This window comes from Bombina bombina, chromosome 1 (assembly GCF_027579735.1).
Source record: "Bombina bombina isolate aBomBom1 chromosome 1, aBomBom1.pri, whole genome shotgun sequence".
Taxonomy (NCBI): Eukaryota; Metazoa; Chordata; class Amphibia; order Anura; family Bombinatoridae; genus Bombina; species Bombina bombina.
Window position 1 is genome coordinate 399,723,303 of NC_069499.1, and position 24,587 is coordinate 399,747,889.

At 37.5% G+C, this 24,587-nt stretch overlaps 1 protein-coding gene across 1 annotated transcript in view; it reads left to right on the forward strand.

The window, feature by feature from the left end:
* The window catches only part of FMNL2 (formin like 2), a 557,440-nt gene that overhangs the window by 240,069 nt on the left and 292,784 nt on the right, over positions 1-24,587 (forward strand). The window lies entirely within an intron of this gene.

Here is a 24,587-nt window from a genome sequence, read left to right on the forward strand (position 1 = left end):
ATGAGTACTCATGAAGTTATGCATTTTATTAACCTGTACTTAGTTGCCAAAATAGTTCTTATGAGCAACCATGGCTTTATATGTTTGGAAACCACAAGTTGCTGCAGGTTTAAAACTGATTTAGGGAAAGCGTACCTTAGTGACACACATTCATGGTATTCACATTACAACACTCTTTGGGATTACTGAATTTGGAAAAATAAAAAAAAGATGCAAAAGTGTTTTTAGGCACAAAATTCTCACATAAATTTATTTTGCACATAGTGTGATGTCAATATTTATATATGTAGGGCATGCTACAAACCTCTCCAACGTATACCTTATCTTAAAGGGACATAGTAGTCTAATTTAATTATTTATAGGCTCTAATATTAGTACTACTGATCCTGGAAGTCTATGTGTTTAAAGCAACACAAAAATCTAGGTTACAAGTGGCGTGCTGTTGTTAGCGTGGGTAGTAATAACTGTTCTGGACTCGTAGTATAAGGTGTGAACCACTACGTAATCAATATTGCTCCCGCCCTAACTTGTGTGTGTATTACAATTTGAAAGTAAACGTGTACACTCGAGCGCAAACTAAATTAGCTAGCCGGGTTTTGCGTGAGTGAAGGCCTCGCGTAAAGGGTAAGCGTAAAAGAAAATGTGCACCAAATACAACATAAATACATTAAAATAAAGAGTTACACTCACATATACAATATCTGAAAATGATTCATATAAATATTAATACTTTTAAAAGTGTTAAAAGGTATATTACTAGGTGTTTTAATGGAAAGGGTTACGATGTGTGTGTATGTATGGCAAGTCCTAAGTTACTAGCCAGTCCAAAATGTTACTCGCCACTTCTGATCCCACACCGCCACTTCTGATCCCACACCACACACTACTCAACCCCTTTTTTGCATATGGTTGGCGCTCCTCAAATACCTGATAATAATAATAATTTAGCCATTGTGAAATACCTTACTGTGCAGTATTTTTTTTTATATTTTTTTATACAATAATTTAAATGATATACACAGTAATAAATTAACAGAAATAGTACATAGCAATTATCAACATCAGCTAGGGTTCTGAGGAAGACTGAGGTTCTGAGGAAGACCGAGGTTCTGAGGAAGGATAGAAAAATTAAGTTGTTTAACTGATAGAAAGCAGAGAGTGCTGACATTAATGTGAGGTCATCACAGACCTGGATTTTTTTTTTAGAATTATCATCTCTCAACTATCTTTATCCACTCCCTCCTCTCTTCAATCTCTTGATTTACCCTCTCGCTTCTCTCTCCACTATCTTTTTCTCCACTTTCACTTTTCCTCTCCATCTCTCTCTCTCTGCCCCCGTTTACCCTTAGAAGTAACAGTCTAAGCACTTATGGGGTCCATATAGCATAAGAGGAATAACATATCCTTGCCTTTTTTGGATATATAATATCCCTTTAGATAATATTTGTAGCAGCCACCGTTAAATTTCCACTCGCCAATGGCTAATGGGCTAGTGGAAATTGTGAGCCCTGTGTGTGTGTGTGTGTGTGTGTGTATATAGATATATGTATATATATATATGTATTTATTTCCTTGCTATATCTGGCATTTGACAAAGTGGACGCAATGTTCTCAAAACGTTATGCTTTTTAATAGATTTAATTAAATGTTATGTTTTACTACTAATACCAGTGAGTGCCTTTTTCATTGTTGTAATACTTGGATATTTTCTTGGAAGTGCACCCTGGGAGCTGATGGATCTTTGGAATATGGAGTGCCTATTCTATTGACTTTGCTTTATATATATATGTGTGTGTGTGTGTCTAAAAATGTGTACAGGTGTGTGTGTATATATATATATATATATATATATATATGTGTGTGTGTGTGTGTCTAAAAATGTGTACAGGTGTGTGTGTATATATATATATATATATATGTGTGTGTGTGTGTGTCTAAAAATGTGTACAGCTGTGTGTGTATATATATATATATATATATATATATATATATATATATACAGGGAGTGCAGAATTATTAGGGAAATGAGTATTTTGACCACATCATCCTCTTTATGCATGTTGTCTTATTCCAAGCTGTATAGGCTCGAAAGCCTACTACCAATTAAGCATATTAGGTGATGTGCATCTCTGTAATGAGAAGGGGTGTGGTCTAATGACATCAACACCCTATATCAGGTGTGCATAATTATTAGGCAACTTCGTTTCCTTTGGCAAAATGGGTCAAAAGAAGGACTTGACAGGCTCAGAAAAGTAAAAAATAGTGAGATATCTTGCAGAGGGATGCAGCACTCTTAAAATTGCAAATCTTCTGAAGCGTGATCATCGAACAATCAAGCGTTTCATTCAAAATAGACAACAGGGTCGCAAGAAGCGTGTGGAAAAACCAAGGCGCAAAATAACTGCCCATGAACTGAGAAAAGTCAAGCGTGCAGCTGCCAAGATGCCACTTGCCACCAGTTTGGCCATATTTCAGAGCTGCAACATCACTGGAGTGCCCAAAAGCACAAGGTGTGCAATACTCAGAGACATGGCCAAGGTAAGAAAGGCTGAAAGACGACCACCACTGAACAAGACACACAAGCTGAAATGTCAAGACTGGGCCAAGAAATATCTCAAGACTGATTTTTCTAAGGTTTTATGGACTGATGAAATGAGAGTGAGTCTTGATGGGCCAGATGGATGGGCCCGTGGCTGGATTGGTAAAGGGCAGAGAGCTCCAGTCCGACTCAGACGCCAGCAAGGTGGAGGTGGAGTACTGGTTTGGGCTGGTATCATCAAAGATGAGCTTGTGGGGCCTTTTCGGGTTGAGGATGGAGTCAAGCTCAACTCCCAGTCCTACTGCCAGTTTCTGGAAGACACCTTCTTCAAGCAGTGGTACAGGAAGAAGTCTGCATCCTTCAAGAAAAACATGATTTTCATGCAGGACAATGCTCCATCACACGCGTCCAAGTACTCCACAGCGTGGCTGGCAAGAAAGGGTATAGTAGAAGAAAATCTAATGACATGGCCTCCTTGTTCACCTGATCTGAACCCCATTGAGAACCTGTGGTCCATCATCAAATGTGAGATTTACAAGGAGGGAAAACAGTACACCTCTCTGAACAGTGTCTGGGAGGCTGTGGTTGCTGCTGCACGCAATGTTGATGGTGAACAGATCAAAACACTGACAGAATCCATGGATGGCAGGCTTTTGAGTGTCCTTGCAAAGAAAGGTGGCTATATTGGTCACTGACTTGTTTTTGTTTTGTTTTTGAATGTCAGAAATGTATATTTGTGAATGTTGAGGTGTTATATTGGTTTCACTGGTAAAAATAAATAATTGAAATGGGTATATATTTGTTTTTTGTTAAGTTGCCTAATAATTATGCACAGTAATAGTCACCTGCACACACAGATATCCCCCTAAAATAGCTATAACTAAAAAAAAACTAAAAACTACTTCCAAAACTATTCAGCTTTGATATTAATGAGTTTTTTGGGTTCATTGAGAACATGGTTGTTGTTCAATAATAAAATTAATCCTCAAAAATACAACTTGCCTAATAATTCTGCACTCCCTGTATATATGTGTGTGTGTGTGTGTATTTATGTATTTATATGTGTCTATATTTATACATATACACACATATATACACATGTATTTACATACTATATATACACTTTGGAGCCCTTTCCACTCAAGTACCTTAAAACTTGAAAAAGCATTTTTAACCAATTTTAATATTTTATAATGCGTTTTACTGTGTATTTATTGTATATATTTTACATTACAATGTTCTTCAGAAAATGTTCTTAGTATTTTTAAATATATATTCATATCTGATAATACATTTGATAATACATCAGACTAAGCCGGAAGAAGCCCAGTGCCTTCAGGGGTGAAACGTGTGTAGCACCAGGATACGTGGAAGCCACTACAAACAGGTGAAAATCACTGCAGAAGTGTCGGAACGCCCATTATGGATTGGTAAGCAAAAGGCTTTTCAACCCTGAAGCACAGTTGAACAGGAGGGTGAGGTTAGTCATTGATTGAACCCCACACACGGATTAATCATTCATCAAGCTGAATACTTGGAGGGAGTTTGAAGGGGTGACCGCTTACCCGTCCTAAACTTATGCTACCAATGGACTGTTTACATATATGGAGCAGACTTCTAAAATTCAACCTTGCTTACTAAAAGGGTTCCACGATATACAAAGTAGTAATCCAAAGACCTGTGGATGTGTGCTTATATTTACTGGGACATACTACTGGGTGGAAACAGCCCATAACTGGTGAACTGGTGAATTATTATAACAGGGAGCTCCCTGAATCCTTAACTAAGGGTACCCTTATCTACCTGCTTGGACTAAAGTTCAGTTACCGCTTTTGTGGATTATTATAGAAATCAATTTGGAAATCAACTTATTGGTTTTTGTTTTTTCAATTTGTGTATATAATTATGCAATTTATTGCATTAGAATGCATATGAATTAAATGGTTTGCTCAATGCAATTATGGGTGGTGATCTCTGATTTTCTGATATGACTGTAAAAAGTTTAGGTGCCAGGAAAGACATCATCTGCGTGAGTAACGCATAGACGTCCGTAACCAGGGAAACGTAAGGGTGCCGTGTCACAACTACATGCACCAATAGGAGGAATCCTTTTGCCTGTCAGAAAATAATGTAAACAGATGAATACTCAACGTGTATATAACATTTACAATCGGCAATAAGCATGGGCAAAATTAAATAAAGACACTGCATAGGAGCCAACACAAATGTGAACAATAAAAAACAACGATTAAAAAAGATCATAAGACCTAAGTACATCTATGGAGGGCTAAGAACATATATATGAAACATCAAAGATGGGACATCAAAGATATAAGACATTAGGAGATTATCTTGCTAAATAACAGGAACGGCATCATTATACATTATTAAACCTTAGGGCATCTGTTTACATTATTTTCTGACAGGCAAAAGGATTCCTCCTATTGGTGCGTGTAGTTGTGACAAGGCACCCTTACGTTTCCCTGGTTACGGACGTCTATGCGTGACTCACGCAGATGACGTAATTTACGTTCGACACTGCACACGGGCCGCATTTGCGGCTCAGCGTCCTCAGGAGCCACACATGGGTATTTAAGGTGATGGGGTAAAGTATTGAGCATACCGCTTTTGTATTTTTTTAAACGTCATGCATTTTTAATATGAGTTATTAAATGCTAAGTTTTATTTTTTCAGAGAGTGCCTTTTTCTTGCTTGCTAACTTTGGATATTTCTCTTAAGTGCACCCTGGAGGTTGCTATATTGTATGGAGTGCCTATTCTAATAACTGTGATTTATATATATATGAGAACAAGAAGATGTTCCCTGCGCTATACTATGTATTCATTGTATATAATTTACATTACAATGTTCTTCAGAAAATGTTCTTAGTATTTTTAAATATATATTTATATATATATATAGATGCCAGACAATGTGCACTCCAGAATAAAAATGTAATTACAGAGGCAAAGAAAAAGCGCACTCCAAAGGTCTTCTATCAGCAATATTGTCACTTTATTGGGGGATATTTATCAAGCTGTCAACCGCAAATACGCTGGAATTCCGCAGCGTAATTGTGGCAAGCTTGATACGACCTAGTTATCAAAGCCTACAGACCGGCAAAATTTGAAATTTGGGACGTAACATACGCTGGTCTCAATCCGAGACAGATCGATGCTTACATCATTGCAGATGTTCCGAATACACATTCGGCACTATTTGACATTTTTTCAAAGTTATCACATAGTTAACCAGTACGCTCACGGCTATTCCGGCCCAGCGTACCTGGTTTTCAATCCGCCACCCTGGAGCCCGCTAATGCCATAGGAATCAATGGGAGTCTGAAAGCAGCGAAAGCTTATGTTCAATGCTACCAGATATCCCATTGATTTCTATGGTAGAAAACCAGTTACATTTACACCTAACACCCTAACATAAACCCAGAGTCTAAACACCCCTAATCTGCCGCCCTGACATCGCCGCCACTAAATAAAGTTATTAACCCCTATCCCTCCGCTCCCGGACCCCGCAGCAACGTTAATAAATTTATTAACCCCTATCCCGCCACTCCCGGACCCCTCCGCCACTAAATAAATGTATTAACCCCTAAACCCCTGGCCTCCCACTTTACTACCATTAACTAAATGTATTAACCCCTAAACCGCCAGCTCCCCACATCGCCATAAACTAAATTAAGCTAATAACCCCTAAACCTAATAACCCGCTAACTTTACATTAAAATTACCACATCCCTATCTTATAATAAATAGAAACTTACCTTTAGAATTAAAATAAACTATATTAAACTATTAATTAACCTACCCTAACTATTATACTACAATTACATTAAACTAGCAATTAAATAGGGGTTAATACATTTATTTAGTGGCGGTGGGGTCTGGGAGCGGCGGGATAGGGGTTAATATATTTATTTAGTGGCGGTGGGGTCCAGGAGCGGCGGGATAGGGGTTAATAGCTTTATTAAAGTTTATTTAAATTAAAAAACACATTCTTGAGAACACAAAAATAAATCAAACGTAAAAGTATTTTCATTCCAAATTTTGTCACATTAGGTATCTTATTTTGCTCTTGTGTGTTGCGGTCAGGGTGTTCCTGCAGGGGTATTTGCTACAAGAAGCTTGAGAAGCAGAGGCAAAGATAAGCAGCTGTTAAATGAATCAGTGCAACAGACTGTACTGTGCTCACCACACTCATTTCCTCCAATACTTTCACACCTGCAATTAGGTGCCTGGGGGAAACAAGAATCCACTGAACATGCAGCGGTGAGGGCAGGACTGAGACACAGTTGAGAACCCTTTAAATGCTATATTTATTTATAACCAGCACCATTACGTCCATGAGACCAGTGTTTCTAAAGGGACAGTATACTTCAATTTTCATATAACTGCATGTAATAGACACTAATATAAAGAGGAATATGTACAGATACTCATATAAAATTCCGGTATAAAATCTTCTAAAATCTTATTTAGAAGCTTCCAATTTAGCACTGCTAGGCTGGGACATCCACTGAAATGGGCTGAGGAAAACATCAAGAGCAGACTCTCCCCCTCTCCTGTATATGAAAAGACCAATTAGAGAAAGAGGAATCCGTTGACATCAGTATACATCTAAAATTATGGGGCTTGATTAAAAGTCTGAAAAGCCGCACAATGTTATTTATAAATAAGCAAAACTATACATTGTTACAAAAACACTCCCAGATGGGCTATATAAATGGATCATCTACAAAACATTTATGCAAAGAAAAATCTAGTGTACAATGTCCCTTTACGCACCTCTAGCGGGTCAAGTGTTAAGGATTTGCTTATCATTTAGACAAATTGTGGACTTATAGCAGTACTTGATGACTGGAGTCTAGTGATGGGAAAGCTTTCACTCTCTTTTTTAAAAGAACAAAAAAAACATTAAAATGAAAGGTGAAATCCTCCCCTTCATGTTGGTGCTACAATCCTAATGTTTTTTTTTTTTTTTTTTTCATAGAATAACAAATTGGGTAATTTTGTTTTTTATTTTATGTAATCTTAGATTTTTTTATTTTCTGTAATTGTAGTCTACACCAGAATTTTAATTTTGACTAGACTGTCCCTTTAATTTATACTTAGTTTTTTTTTATTTTTAAAGTATTGTTAGGTTTTTTTATTTTAATAGTACCTTTAGTATTTTGTAATTTTGGTAATTTGGGTACATTTAGGGGGTGTTAGGTTAGGTGGTGTTAGGTTAGGGGTCTTAGTAATTTATTTATTTGCGTTGTGCGCTTTGGCGGTTTATGGGTTAGAACTTTGATAGGTTTATTGCGTTGTGGGCTTTGGCGGTTTAGGGGTTAATACTTTGATAGGTTTATTGCGTTGTGGGCTTTGGCGGTTTAGGGTTTAATACTTCAATAGGTAGTTTGCGTTGTGGGTTAATAGCAGATTAGGGGTTAATAGTTTTAATAGGTAGTTTCTGATGCTGGGGTTGTTGGATTTAGGGGTAAATAATTTAGTTACTTGCGGTGTGGGATTGATGGTGGATATAGGGGTTAATACACTTTCGCCTAGATTACGAGTCTTGCGTTAGGGTTAAAAAGCAGCGTTGAGAGGTCCCAACGCTGCTTTTTAACGCCCGCTGGTATTACGAGTCTTGCAGGTACAGGTGTACCGCTCACTTTTTTTTCAAATTTTTTTTAGACTCAAATACCGCAAATATACTTACGTCAATTGCGTATCCTATATTTTCAATGGGATTTTCCTAACGCCGGTATTACAAGTCTTCCTAAAAGTGAGCGGTAGACCCTCTCCTGTCAAGACTCTTACCACATATGAAAGTCAGTAGTTAAGAGTTTTATGGGGTAACGCCGTAGTATAACACTCTTAACTAAAGTGCTAAAAAGTACACTAACACCCATAAACTACCTATTAACCCCTAAACCGAGGCCCCCCCACATCGCAAACACTTAAATAAAATGTTTAACCCCTAATCTGCCGAACCGGACATCGCGGCCCTTTTTATTAAATATATTAACCCCTAAACCGCCGTACTCCCGCCTCGCAAACACTAGTTAAATATTATTAACCCCTAATATGCCGTCCCTAACATCGCCGCCACCTACCTACATTTATTAAGTTAGGGGGTGTTAGGGTTAGGTTTAGACTTAGGTTTAGGGGTTAATAATTTAGTGGCGGCGATGTTGGGGCGGCAGATTAGGGGTTAATAAATGTAGTTAGCTTGTGATTACCTTGTATCTAGGAACCTTCTTCCAGCCCCCTGATCACATGACTGTGACTGTTTATTATCTATTGTCTTAAATTTAGCATTGTATTGTGCTAGATCTTAAATAACTTTCTGTGCCTGAACACAGTGTTATCTATATAGCCCACGTGTACTTTCTGTCACTTTGTGTTGAAAAGAGATTTAAAAAGCATGTGATAAGAGGCAGCCCTCAAAGGCTTAGAAATTAGCATATGAGCCTACCTATGTTTAGTTTAAACTAAGAATACCAAGAGAAAAAAGAAAATTTGATGATAAAAGTAAATTGGAAAGTCAATTAAAATTAAAAGTCCTATCTGAATAATGAAAGTTTAATTTATACTTGGCTGTCCCTTTAATAAGTGTAAGATTAGGGGTGTTTAGACTCGGGGTTCATGTTAGGGTGTTAGGTGTAGACATAAAATGTATTTCCCCATAGGAATCAATGGGGCTGCGTTAGTAGCTGAACGCCGCTTTTTTGCAGGTGTTAGGTTTTTTTTTCATCCGGTTCTCCCCCATTGATTCCTATGGGGAAATCGTGCATGAGCACATTTAGCCAGCTCACCGCTACCGTAAGCAGCGCTGGTATTACAGTGAGATATGGAGCTAAATTTTGCTCTCAGCTCACTTTTCTGGGGCTAACGCCAGGTTTAAAAAAACCTGTAATACCAGCGTTGTCTGCAGGTGAGCGGTGAGTGAACACTGCTCGTTAGCATGGCACAGCCTTACCGACAAAACTCGTAATCTACCCGTTTATTATTTATTGTGGTGGGGGATTGCGGTTGACAGGTTGATAGATATTGCGCATGCGTTAGGTGTTAGTTTATTTTTGCAGTAATTTTCGGGAGTTACAGTGCTCCAATACTCAGCGCAAGGCTTGCTGCGGCTACCTTGTGTGGCGAGGTGAAAATGGAGTAAGATTTCTCAATTTTCGCCGCGTAATTCCTTGCACTGAATATTGGATACCGATTTGCAACACGGCCCCATGTTAGCTTATGGGAGCAAAAATTGCGGGCGACGAGTGAAATATATGTGCCGCATTTATATGTGGCGCTGTATATAGGATAGCAAAACAGCACAAGAAACGGCGTTGCCGGCTTTTGCGGGCGACGCGGCATATGTAATGGGGCCCTAGATTTACAGCTACTGATAGAAAATCTGCAGCAGATATTTGTCAAATGAATGTGAACAAACCTCCGTGATTGGTGAGCAGTGATGGTGACCATCTGCATGCAATATGTACTGAGGGGGTGTATTGTAGACATTTACATTCATCAGCATCAGATAGTAAACACACAGACAGCCTGATGAAGTCTCGCTGTTCTACCTCAGACCTGGAAGGTTGCCATTGTTGCTTAAAAGTATATATTTGTTTACACTCAGTAAAAGACTGTTTCTTTCCACTGAATAGAAATGTGAGCTTTTAAAATGAATGCCCCTCCCCCACGATGAAGCAAAAAAGTATGATGTGTTTAAATAACAATTGTTTGAAGATTGTGTAAATATGTGTGCGCAGAAATGTAATGTAGAATACAAGACAGGCAATAAAACCTGAATAGACCAGTCAGGATGAAATTAAAGAGAGCCCTACTTCTATTTAATAAATGTCATTGTATTTAAAAAATGGCTAAACATGTTTCTTTTTCATGCAAAATGTAACTAAAAGCTGTTTAAATGTAAAGAGACATTAAACTGCTGTGTACAACTACCGCAGAATGGCTACTACTGGTCACAATGCAATTGATTTTCCTCTGTTCTCTTATTCACACAGGGTGCTGCTATCCTGGAGCTTAAAGTGATGGCGCATTTTTACATTCAAGAAATTCTATTCTGAATCTATGGAAAACTTTAATGATACCTTGATTCATGAATTCTAATGTAAGATGCGCTCAAACATAATTTTATTTAGATAGTCCTACTATTCCATAACCCCATCCGGCCACCTTCTGGAAAACTGATTTTTATGAGGTGATATTTCCACCTCTTATCCAATAGCCGTGCTAGCCATACAGCGCCACTCCATAAAAAAAAAAAAGCCGCTTCAGAGCTGCACTATGTGTCGTATTGCTAGCACGGCTATAGGATAAGAAATGAAAACATCACCTCATGAAAAAAAATGTATTGTGGAGGACAGCCGGATGGGGGTTATGGAATAGATTGATTATCTAAAAAAAATAATGTTTGAGTGCATCTTTCATTCGAATCCATGAATGAAGGTACACGTCATTGTTTCCATAGATTCATAATATAATTTCTTGAATGTTAAAATTCACCATCACTTTAAATAATCTCACACCCTGACAGAAGTGAGCATTTACAGATCAGTGTCATTGCTGTTTCGGTGACAAGCCATATTATGCCCTTCAATTTAGTGTTTACCATACAGAGTAGGAGCTGCACATTTCTGCAGTGACTGCATTTCTATATATTATTCCTAAGGCTTTTTTTTTTTTAATGCTTGATTTCATTTTTAAACTGTGTATAAAATGCAAAAATGTAAAGCTTCTGCTCTCTATTATGTAATGTAAACCAAAGTGCAAGATACTCTGTCAAAAAGCACACTGTTTTAGTAGCATGGTGCTAAAATACGTGCGCTCCAAGATGGCAGCCCCCAGTATGGAAATGCTGAGCTTCACCAACCTGTAATTGCAAAGGGTTCTAATAAGAGAACGGCTATGAAAACTAATAGCATGGTGAGTAGTAATGATGATACCTTAGCTCAGTGCTTTCCAAACTGTGTGTCGGGACACACTAGTGTGTCGGCAGCAGTGTGTAGGTGTGTCCCTGCTTCAGCACTAATTTATTTAAATTTAATTTAAAAAAAAAAAAAATTTGGTTTCCGTCTTTCCACCTGCCTGCTACGCATATCACATGGTTGACAAGTGACTGATACCTAGTGAGTCACAGACTCACAGATCATCTTAACCTATTGGCGCAGCTCAGTGGGAACTGAAACTATTCCCATTGGTGGCTTTGGCGGCACATTGGCTCCTGACTGCACGTGTAGTCTCCTTAATCGGCTCGTGATTGCATGTATAGTCAGTGAGTGGGACAGCAGTGTGTTTGCAGCGTGGGCAGTAGTCAATCAGACTCACCGAGCTCTGAGGGCAGTAGCTTAAACGCTGAGCTGAAGTCAGAGGGTTTTTTTTGCAGCTAGCTCCCAGTAGTGCATTGCTGCTCCTGCTCTTGATATATGGATAGGAAGGGGAAGCTTAAAAATGTTTGATGATGAAATGCGAGCGTCTTTAGCTAATATTCCACCAAATATTCAGAAACTGTGTTCATCCCATCAACCTCATACAGCCCATTAAATTAGTAAGTAGCTATTGGTGTTATTCTGGCACAGACTTACTGTTACTGTAAATACATTTTGTTATTATATAATTTATGTAATTTATGTGTCGTATCTCTTAAAACAAGTTTGTTTAACCTCCTGTTTGCTAGTACAACTGAATTACTGTGTCGCAAAATGATGTAGGTCTAAAAAGTGTGTCCCCAACATGAAAAGTTTGGAAAGCTCTGCCTTAGCTGTACGCAGCAGTTTAATGTCCCTTTAAATTGAACATAATACAGCTGCGTCAGTTGTGTACTTCTAATGCTTATTGGCTGATAGTCACATCTTACTAATGGTCATTGGTAGGAGGTACCTATGTGTCAGTGAGCATTATCACAAGTGCACAACTGATACTAGTATGCTAGCTTACATTTAGATTTACAGCTGCTACTTTACATGTATTCAGGCATTAAAAATGGGTCTAAATGTGGAGGCCTTGACATTGTCTTTCCAATTTACTTCTATTATCAAATTGTGCACAGTCTTTTATATGCACACTTTCTGATGCGCCAGCTCCGACTGAGCATGTGCAAGAGGTCACAGTATGTACGTATATGAGTCTGTGATTAGCTGATGACATTTTAAAATTTGTCAGAAAAGAATCTTATGCTTATTTAAAATATAGAGTAATTGTAATTGCATTGTTTTTTTTTATTAAGCACTTATTAATTATGCAATTCTACTGTATTTGATGGTCCTTATTCTTTACATAGTATCATTTTTCTCACTTAGCACTTCTTAAATATCATCTGCAGTTTACCATTTTCAACTCTTCTTAAAATGAATGGGAATGACAAACGATCATTTTTACCATATTTACATTGAACAAATGATCACTTTACCAATGCTGAACTTTAGCCAGAACTTTTGTTTCTCAAAAGTAGATGGTAAGGTGCAAAGATGGGGTGAAATAGTTTAAAAAAATATTCTAAAAATGTATTGTAAATATTGTGGTGTTTGGGTTGATGCCTTTGTAAGGAAAATAATTATTTACATGAATAAAATAAACCATCTTCATAAGTTTTATATTAAACAATCTGAATCTCAATTTTTTATGGGCATGATAAGAATACTAAGCACATTTGTTCAATTACTTTTTGTTTAACTATTAATATTTTAAAAGTATTTCAATTACTTTTCTAATTTATTGATAAAACCTCTTTTCTGATTTGGAGAGATTTGAAATCAAGAAGTACAGTACAGGTAGAAACTGGCACAACTTAAACCACCTAAGTTACAAGGTTAAAAATATCACTAAACGTTCTACACCTCATTAAATGGATTAAGGTTTGTCTCTCTATCACTATAAGAAGATGGCGATACACTGGTCTAGATATTGTAAATCAGGATTATGGAAAAAACGATTTCGCGACTTGAAAACCCTAGCAAAAAATCTCAGTCGCGAATAATACGGAAAGGAAAATAGTTATATTATGATTACTTATGATTTCCGTTATACAGATCATTTAGCAGTACGAGATATCATATATATGACTATAAAATAAATATGTAAATGTTGAAAAGGCCTGTTCTGCGCTTATCAGTTTTTCTGAGCTGGTCGAAACGTAATGTAAAGATAAATAAACTGTGGTGAAGTGAAATCTGGTGCAGGATTTTGTGAATTGATATTTTTACTGTTGTACAAGTGCAGATTATTGTCAACTATGTAAACTTGGCCTTAGTTAAAGGGACATAATACTCATATGCTAAATCACTTGAAACTGATGCAGTATAACTGTAAAAAGCTGAAAATATCACCTGAGCATCTCTATGTAAAAAAGGAAGATATTTTACCTCACAATTTCCTCAGCTCAGCAGAGTAAGTTCTGTGTAAAAAGTTATACTCAGCTGCTCCCAGCTGCAGGTAAACAAATTTAAAAAAATGAAGAAATGAACAGCAGCCAATCAGCATAAGCAGTGCTGAGGTCATGAACTCTTACTGTGATCTCATGAGATTTGACTTAACTCTCATGAGATTTCATAGTAAGCTTCCTTTACCTGATTGGTGAAATAATATGAGAGTGCACGATGCTAGTCCCTTCAGATGTCCAAGGACAAACACACTAAAATGCTGCTTAGAAATCCTTTACAATGGGATTTGGCTACTGAGGAACTTTTGAGGTAAAATATCTTCCTTTTTTCATAGAGATGTTCAGGTGATATTTTCTAATCAGCTTTTTACAGCTATGCTGCATCACTTTCAAGTGTTTAAACATTTGGGTATTATGGCCCTTTAAGTGAAAGAACAATTATGTACTATTAGAAATGAGATATAAATAGAGACAAAAGCCCCTTGAAATGTTGCTGTAGCTATGGTATACATTTGCCTTATTCAGTCATGCACATTACTTTAAAGGGACATAAAACCCCAGTGTTTTATTTCATTGATCAGATAGATAATACAATTTTTAAAATTCATAGGCTCTCTATGACAGGAAGTAGTGCTGCCATCTAGTGCTCTTGCTAATATAGAACATTGTTGCAAAACTACTGTAATATGAGCTAACATGGTAATTAGAAGTAAATTGGAAAGTTTTTTAAAATGATTTGCTCTGCTTGAATGATTAAAGAAACATGAGGTTTTATATCCCTTAAAGCTGAAGAATCACTCTTGTAGATTCCAGCATTTTTTTTAATAACATTGCTGCATCTTTTCTCTCTAATCTTATTGATCATCAGATATAGGTGTATGTAAATGGCAGCTCCCCTGTCCCTTATATGCGATTATGCAATATGTTGACTCTTTATAAATGAACAGGAATATTTATTTTAAAAAAGGCAAATAACACCATAATACGTTAAAAATGCTCTTAATATATATACAGTATATATATATATATATATAAATCATGTCCCTTTAACAACACAAATCTCATAGACGCTCAGTCACTGCAAGCAAGGTAAACTTTCAGCTGCCTGTCAATCATACACTGTGCCAGATGAACATCCAGAATGCACATTTTATCAGATATACTGTCAGCACAGGGTGGCTTTCCGATGCTTCTTATCTGACAGATATACAATATCCTGGTTCAGGAGCACATAGATTGTTATGGCAGACGTGCATGCAAGTGTTCTCTCTCTCTCTGCATAGTCTTTTTGTATAAGGAATTTTCATATATCCTCAGATAGGGATGCATTGCACCAGTCACCCGTCACACTGCTCCCGAGGGCTTCATAATGTGCATTCAAGAAAAATCAGATTTTACCCTGTGGCATTAAAGACAGATGATAGCTCACTTGCTAGTATTCAGTAGTGACATCTCACATCCCAGAGAACAGCCAGAAATAGTTCCAAAGAACCATTTTGTCCATTTATTCATAACATAGGTTATTAATGGGACTTCAAAATGAAATACTCTGTAAATTTAAAAAAACTTAATTAAAATAATATAATTATATATTCATTATTTATTTTCCTTGCTTCTACTGTAAAATTTGTCTGAAAATGGTGTTTATTGCATGCCCCTAGAGAAGCTGGGAGTTACATGGCCTGCTACATACTCTACAGGTATTACTTAGAGCAGTGCACAATAAGAGCAGATATGGGGGCTTCAGGCTCGCCAGAAACAGAATTTATGAAGCAGCGGTCCAAAGACTCCATAACCTGTCCGCCTACTCTGAGGTGGCGGAGAGAAATCGACAGCAATCAACCAGAATACAATCGGGTTTATTGACACCTCCTGCTAACGGCCGATTGGCCGCAAATCTGCAGGGGGCGGCATTGCACCAGCAGTTCACAAAAACTGCTGGTGCAATGATAAATGCCGACAGCATATGCTATCGGCATTTATCGATGTGCAGCGGACATGATCCGCTATATCGGATCATGTCCACTCACACCTTCATAAATAGGCCCCTAGGCTGGGACTTAAAGGGACAGTATACACTCATTTTCATATAACTGCATATAATAGACACTACTATAAAGAATAAGATGCACAGATACTGATATAAAAATCCAGTATAAAACTGTTTAAAAACTTACTTAGAAGCAGTGGCGTCACTAGGGTTAGTGTCACCCGGTGCGGTAAGTCATGGTGTCACCCCCCCTCCCCCAGAAAGCAGACACACACAAAAACACAGGCAAACACACATACAAACACTCAGACACACTTAAAAACATACTCAGATGAACACACAAACACTCGTAAACACACATACAAAATATGTAAACTGCACTGCATTAATTAGGAAGCTCATGCCTAGAGCTGCTCCCTGGCTCAGCAGAACATCAAATGAAAGATAAACAGAGCACTCTAAAATAAATCACTGAAGAAAAGGTTTAGGCGCACAAACTATGAAAATTCTGCTCTCTGACTCTGTTCCAAGTCTGTCAGTGCACAGCCCTGGGCCGCATGTCACTGAGCAGTGAGCACAGATAGGCAGGCAAGTTTAGGCTAGCAGCACAACTTTGCAAGCCCCACGGCACACCCACAACATTCATAGTGAAATAGGGCAGGGGAGGAGCAAAGTACAAACAAGCAAAAGCTGCCGGGAAAACTATTTGTTGAAATTGCAGCACTGGCTCAAGGGGCAAAAAAATTGTGTGTCTACAACTTCCCCAGTCCCACTAATGTTCACAAATGCCAGCCTCTAATAAAATAATCTATGCATCTCAACATTGTATTTCTTTGAATTTCAATAAAATGTAAAAAAAAAATAAAAAAAACATTTTTTTTTGGTGTCACCCCCTGGAGGGTGTCACCCGGGTGCGGCCCGCCCCCCCCCCCCCCGCACCCCCCTAGTGACGCCACTGCTTAGAAGCTCTCAGTTTAGCTCTGTTGAAAAGGCAGTTGGAAAGCCCACTGCAAGTGGGAAATAAGACACCCCCCTCCCCCTTCTTTTGCATATGAAAAGACCCTTTACACAAACAGGAGCAAGCTGAAGTAGGTAGCTGACGGTATTCTCATAAAACTTTGGGGCTTGGTTAGGAGTCTGAAAATCAGAGCAATGTTATTTAAAAATAGGCAAAACTATACATTTAAAAAAAAAACAAAAAAACTTTATGGGCTAAATAAATAGATCATCTACAAAACATTTATGCAAAGAAAAAAATGAGTGTATAATGTCCCTTTAAGAGGTGAGGATTATGTGTCATAAGACTCGGTAAAGGACAGTGTAAGAACGTTTCTGGGCAGGGTAAGTGCTATTACACTCACAATGGTATATCCTGATGCATGACACATCCAATTCTAAAAGACTTGCCAATTTAATTCTGTTAGCAAATTTACTTTGCTCTCTTGTTATCCTTTGTAGAAAAGCATACATGGGTAGCCTCAGGGTCAGCATTGCACTACTGGGAGCTACATACCTCCCAACCTTTCTGGGGTGATATCCGGACCTCAGGTACTTAAAAAGGTTTGTCGTCATTTTGTAGGCAGGCCACTTCAAGATGGAGTCATAGGTGGATGAAGGGGAGGATCGTGAGCATGTCTGAGCGATCGGTAGTAGTGTCTGTGTGGTTTGTTGGCATGTCAGGGTGGTCTGTTGACAGGGCTAATATAATCTCTTAAAACTGGGACCATCTGTAGCTGTGGATGGGCAGTGGGCCAGACCTCCTAACCCATAGCAATCTTGCAGGGTGCAGGACAGTTGGGAGGTAAGGAGTTAGCTGGTGATTGGTGAAGCATTTAATTCAAAACAGGAACATTTCTGGTTCCTTACTTACCAGGATTAGTGAAAATGTGTGTGTGTGTGTGCCTGTGTGTATCTGTATGTGTGTCTGTCTGTCTGTGTATGTTTGTGTGTCTCTGTATGTGTGTGTGTATGTGTGTGTGCATGTGTGCATGTGTGCATGTGTCTATGTGTATCTGTGTGTGTCTGTCTGTGTATGTTTGTGTGTGTGTCTGTCTGTATGTATGTGTATGTCTGTATGTGCGGGTTCGTGTGCCTATGTGTATCTGTGTGTGTGTCTGTCTGTGTGTGTCTCTGTATGTGTGTGTATGTCTGTGTGCACGTCTCTGTGCATGTTTCTATGTGTGTATCTGTCTGTGCATGTTTGTTTGTGTTTGTGTGTGTCTGTATTTTTGTGAGTGTGTCTGTGTGTGTATGTGTGTGTATGTCTGTGCGTCTGTGTGTGTATGTGTATGTATGCCAGTGTGTATGAGTGTGTCTGTATGTTGCTGTGTGTTTGTGTATGTGTGGGTATGTGTGTGTTGCGTGTGCGTGCATGTATCTATGTGTATCTGTGTGTGTGTCTGTCTTTGTATGTTTGTGTGTGACTGTGTCTGTGTATGTATGTGAATGTCTTCTGTGTGCGTCTTTGTATATGTGTGTATGTATGTGTATGTCTTCTGTGTATATGCCTATGTGTGAGTATATGTGTGTCTGTGTGTTGCTTTGTATTTGTGTATGTGCGTGTACACCTATAAAAGCCACTCTATATATTGCTGATCTTCCTAACAATATACCACTCATATAATAATTAGCTTTTCAATAGTTTTTTGGAACATACTTTATGTATTGCAGTGTAAAACTTAATTGCATCTGTTTGCTGTATACACTAGCTTTAGAAATATAAGATTAAACAGATTTTTGGCACTGATTTTTCTAGAGATTGGAAAACAGATGTTTGTTTTAAGTGTCAACAAAATTGGCAAATACTTGTCATACATAGCTGACTTTGCATCACAACTAAACTTCAATCTGGCATATGATTCAAAACATTATTAAAATGGCAACGCAAATCAAAGCATTACAAATATTTTGCTTATTAAAATTATTATTTTTTTCTTCACAGGCCCATATGGGATATTGTAAATAGATTTTGTCCACTCAAGTTATTATAAGGAACAAAAGTAATTTATTATCGCCTTATTATAGATATGTGTGATAGCAACTTTTGTGATGCTTACAGTGTATTTTGTAAATAATATACCTTACCTGCTTTAATTATATTATTTATCTGGTATGAGAATCTATAACAGATTTAGCCAAGAGCAGGGAGGGGTCTCCATCCTTTCTCATGACGAGCTGAAAATTCAACATATATTTTGCAACATAAAGTTAATATTTCTCTTTATTGATTTTCATAAACTTCAGTGAAGGCCTATGGGAATAATTTTTAAACGTACTATATGAGTTTTACATTTGAACATTTGAGTTTATCAATTTAAACATTCATGCTATAGAAATAAATGGCAGAAAAAAAGAATTTTTGTATAAAATGGAAATGGTAAAATTCTAACATTTGCCTAACAACTCTTCAATTATGCTATGCTTTAGTTAGGTATATGCAAATTGTTTGTCTTGCTGATACCTGTTGACAACTTAGTACAGACCAAACACACACAAAGACACAAACAGGCACACACATACATAATAAACACATAAACACACATGTGCAGAGAGACATGTGCACACGCACACACATTCACACAAAGAAATGCATAGACATACACACACAAACAAATGCACGCACATCCAACAAACAAATGCATACACACACAAACAAATGCATACACATACATACACACAAACAATTGCATACACATAAACACACACACAAACAAATGTATACACATACACACACAAACAAATGCACACACATACGCACAAATGCACACACATACACACAAAGAAATGCACACACATATGCACACACAAAGAAATGCACACACATACACACACACACACACACACAAACAAATGCACACACATACACACACAAACAAATGCACACACACATACACAAACAAATGCACACACATACTCACACAAACAAATGTACACACAGACACACTAACAAATGTACACACATACAAACACAAACAAATGCACACACATACACATAAATAAATGCACACACATACACACAAACAAACAAATGCACACACATACATACAAACAAACAAATTCACACACATACACACAAAAAAAGCACACACACACAAATACAAACACAAACAAATTCACACACATACATACACACAAATGTGCACACACACACACAAACAAATGCACACAGATACACGCACAAACAAATTCACACACACACATACACACACACAAACAAATGCACACACACATACACACACACAAACAAATGCACACACACTATCTTCCAGAGGCTTCCTGGTTGCAGAGGGCTGTGGGCAGCTGAAGTATGTTGGTCTGTGAATTTTCTTTAAAGACTGTAGCAAATATACTTTAAATTCAGCTGGTTGCAGAGGGCTGTGGGGCAGCTAAAGTATGCTGGTCTGTGAATTTTCTTTAAAGACACATACACACAAACAAACAAATGCACACACATACACACACACAAAAATGTACACACACACACACAAATGCACACACAAGCACACACAAGCAAAAGCACACACATACATACACACAAATGCGCACACACACACACACACACACAAACAAATGCACACAGATACACGCACAAACAAATTCACACACATACATACACACAAACAAATGCGCACACACATGCACACACACAAACAAATACACACAGATACACGCACAAACAAATTCACACACATACATACACACAATCAAATGCACACATATACACACACAAACTAATGCACACATATACACACACACACAAACAAATACACACAGATACACGCACAAACAAATTCACACACATACATACACACAAACAAATGCACACATATACACACACAAACTAATGCACACATATACACACACACACAAACAAATACACACAGATACACGCACAAACAAATTCACACACATACATACACACAAACAAATGCACACATATACACACACAAACTAATGCACACACATACACACACACAAACAAATGCATACACACACAAACAAATGCATACACACACACACACAAGCAAATGCACACACACAAACAGGAATTCTCTACATTTTCTGCCTCATGCTTCTCTAGTGCACACCTGCTGCTAAGAGAGAAGAACTTGCTGTTTGATACATATCTAATTTTAAATTTAGAAAAGTAGAAGGAATGATGTGGTGTTGCACTGCGGACCACAGGCCCTAGATTGACAAGTTTAATATATAGCATCCAAGGACTTACAAGTGCAATCGTATACTGCCCTCTTCTAACCTTAGCTTGGCTGTATGGCATGTTAGGGCGCAAGGCAGGAGTGTTTAAGGGACATGAAACCCAACATTTTTCTTTCATGCATAAGATAGAGCATACAATGTTAAACAACTTTGCAATTTTCTTCTATAAAAACATTTGTTTAATTCTATGAATATCTTTTTGTTAATGGAACAGCAGTGCACTAGTTTGAGCTAGCTGAAAACATTGGGTGAGCCAATGAAAATAGGCATATATATTCACCCACCAATCAACAGTTAGCTTTCAGAAGTGTGTTGTGGCTCCTGAGCCTACCTAAGTATCATTTTCAACAAAGAATACCAAGAGTACAAAGCTAATTAGATACAAAAATGTAAATTGGAAAGTTGTTTAAAATTACATTCTCTGTCTGAATCCTGAAAGAAAAAAAAATGTCCCTTTAAAGGGATAGTCTAGTCAAAATTAAACGTTCATGACTCAGATAGAGCATGCAATTTTTAGACAACTTTCTAATTTACTCCTATTATCAACTTTTCATTGTTCTTTTTGCATCTTTATTTGAAAAAGCAATAATGTAAGCTTAGGAGCCGGCCCAATTTTGGTTCAGCACCTGTGTAGCGCTTGCTGATTGGTGTCTAAATGTAGCCAATTTTCTTCTATAATCACATTTGTTTAATTCTCTTAGTATCCCTGATATAATTTTCATAAAAAGGATTCAAGGCTCTTATGGAATAATGATATTGACTAAACCTGAGTATCTCACTTGTGCTTAATTTAAACTTCAAGGGCTGAAGTTGGACACCTCTCTCCTGAGAAATCCATATTTAAAGGGATATTAAACCCAATTTTTTTCTTTAATGGTTCAGATAAAGCATGCAATTTTAAGCAACTTTCTAATTTACTCCCATTATCATTTTTTCTTTGTTCTCTTGGTATCTTTATTTGAAAAGTAGGAATTTAAGCTTAGGAGCCAGCACATTTTTGGTTCAGAACCTGGGTAGCACTTGCTGATTGGTGTAGCCAATGTAACCACCAATCAGTAAGCACTAGCCAGGGTGCTGAACCAAAAATTGGCCAGCTCTTAAAGGGACAGTCAACACCAGAATTTTTGTTGTTTAAAAAGGAAGATAATCTTTTTATTACCCATTCCCCAGTTTTGCATAACCAACGCTATTATAGAAAAACACTTTTTATCTCTGTGATTACCTTGTATCTAAGCCTCTGCAAACTGCCCCCTTATTTTAGTTCTTTTGACAGACTTGCATTTTAGCCAATCAGTGCTCACTCCAGGTTAACTTCACATGCATGAGCTCAATGTTATCTTTATAAAACACATGAACTAATGCCCTCTAGTGGTGAAAATTCATTCAGATTAGAGGCAGTCTTCAAGGTCTAAGAAATTAACATATGAACCTCCTAGAATTAGCTTTCAACTAAGAATACCAAGAGAACAAAGCAAAATTGATGATAAAAGTAAATTGGAACGTTGTTTAAAATGACATTCCCTATTAAATCATAAAAAATGTTTTTTTTTGCACTTGACTGTCCCTTTAAGCTTACATTATTGCTTTTTCAAATAAAGATACAAAGAGAACGAAGAAAAATTGAAGTAAGTTAAAAAGTTGTTTAATTTTGCTTGGCCAATTTTAATTGGGTTTAATATCTCTTTAATGTTCACATAATAAATAATGGCCTGGTGTTGTGATTCTGTGTTAAAATAGATTTTAAGCTTTTTTGTAATAGATTTTGACTCAAATGTGTAATAGATTTTCACTCATCAACAAATATACTCCAGGCCGCCCCCTAAGATCCAACAATGACCTGCTCCTTGCACCCTCTACCATCACCTCCTCCCATGCTAGACTACAGGACTTCTCTCATGCGGCACCAACCCTCTGGAACGCACTTCCTTGAGCTGTCAGACTTTCCCCTAACCTCTCCTCCTTTAAACTCTCCCTAAAGACCTTTTTGTTCAGGGAAGTCTATCACCCGACTCAGTAACAAATTAACTTCACTTACCTAACAGTAGCCCTCATCTAACTCCTCACTAACATCAGTCCCACCTTTGCAGTCCACCCCTCCTGTTTCCCATCCTCCTACCCATCTAGATTGTAAGTTCCCACGGGAATAGGGCCTTCAATTCCCCCTATATTTTGTCTTTTATTGTACTGTTTCTCCATTGTACTTTTACCTTTGTACCCACAGACAGTGCTGTGGAATCTGTTGGTGCTTTCTAAATAAAGAATAATAATAATGTATTGTGTCTGTATCATTAAAGTGAATGTAAACTTTAATGAAATCGTGCCATTTTTTTTAAAATACTAATAAAAACAGGGGCAAAGTTCATCAAAGTTTACATTGCAGCGGATTTTACAAATACCTTCTCCTGAAATGCCGATCGCCGATCCCCCAACTGCAGGTCCTCTAATTCGTCAGCAATGACGAATCCGGCTTCCTCCAATCATGGCTTCCCCCCAGGAGCGTCCATCTGGTGAGGACACACCATGATTGGAGGAAGCCGGTTTCGTCATTGCTGTGTAAGTACAGCAGGAAGAAGCAAGCGGGGGGATCGGCGAGGGTATCAAATATAATTTTAGAGCATCACATTCATGTCTTACTCTAATGCACTGGTTGAGAGCAGGCTGATTATTTCACCTGTGGTCTAGTTAAGATATCCTCAAAATCTGGCCTGTTAGGGAGGCCTTATGCCAGGTTTGAAAACCAGTGCTCTATTGTAAATGTCACTTTGTATAAGTCTATATTGTGATTTTGACCCATAAATTGCACATAATTCTTCTGTTATATGTTTTATCTGTTTAATAATAATAATACACAATAATTCATTTTGTAATGTGTTTTCTTTTCCTAACGAAACAAAGGTAAACATTACTCCTGAAGTAAAGCATATTTAATTGTAATAAGGGACCGATAAGAAACTTTTGCAGGTTTAAAATATCATCTAGGATGACTTATTTTGCCTTTTAAAGGGACAGTCTACACCAGAATTTTTATTGTTTTAAAATATAGATAATCCCTTTATTATCCATTCCCCAGTTTTGCATAACCAACACAGTTATATTAATATACATTTAACCTCTGTGATTAAGCCTCTGCAAACTGCCCCTTTATTTCAGTTCTTTTGACAGACTTGCAGTTTAGCCAATCAGTGCCTGCTCCCAGATAACTTAACGTGCACGAGCACAGTGTTATCTATATGAAACACATTAACTAACACCCTCTAGTTTTGAAAAACTTATAAAATGCATTCTGAAAAGAGGTGGCCTTCAAGGTCTAAGAAATTAGCATATGAACTTAAGCTGGTTAAGCTTTCAACTAAGAATACCAAGAGAACAAAGCAAAATTGGTGATAAAAGTTTATTGGAAAATTGTTTAAAATTACATGCACTATCAGAATTATGAAAGTTTATTTT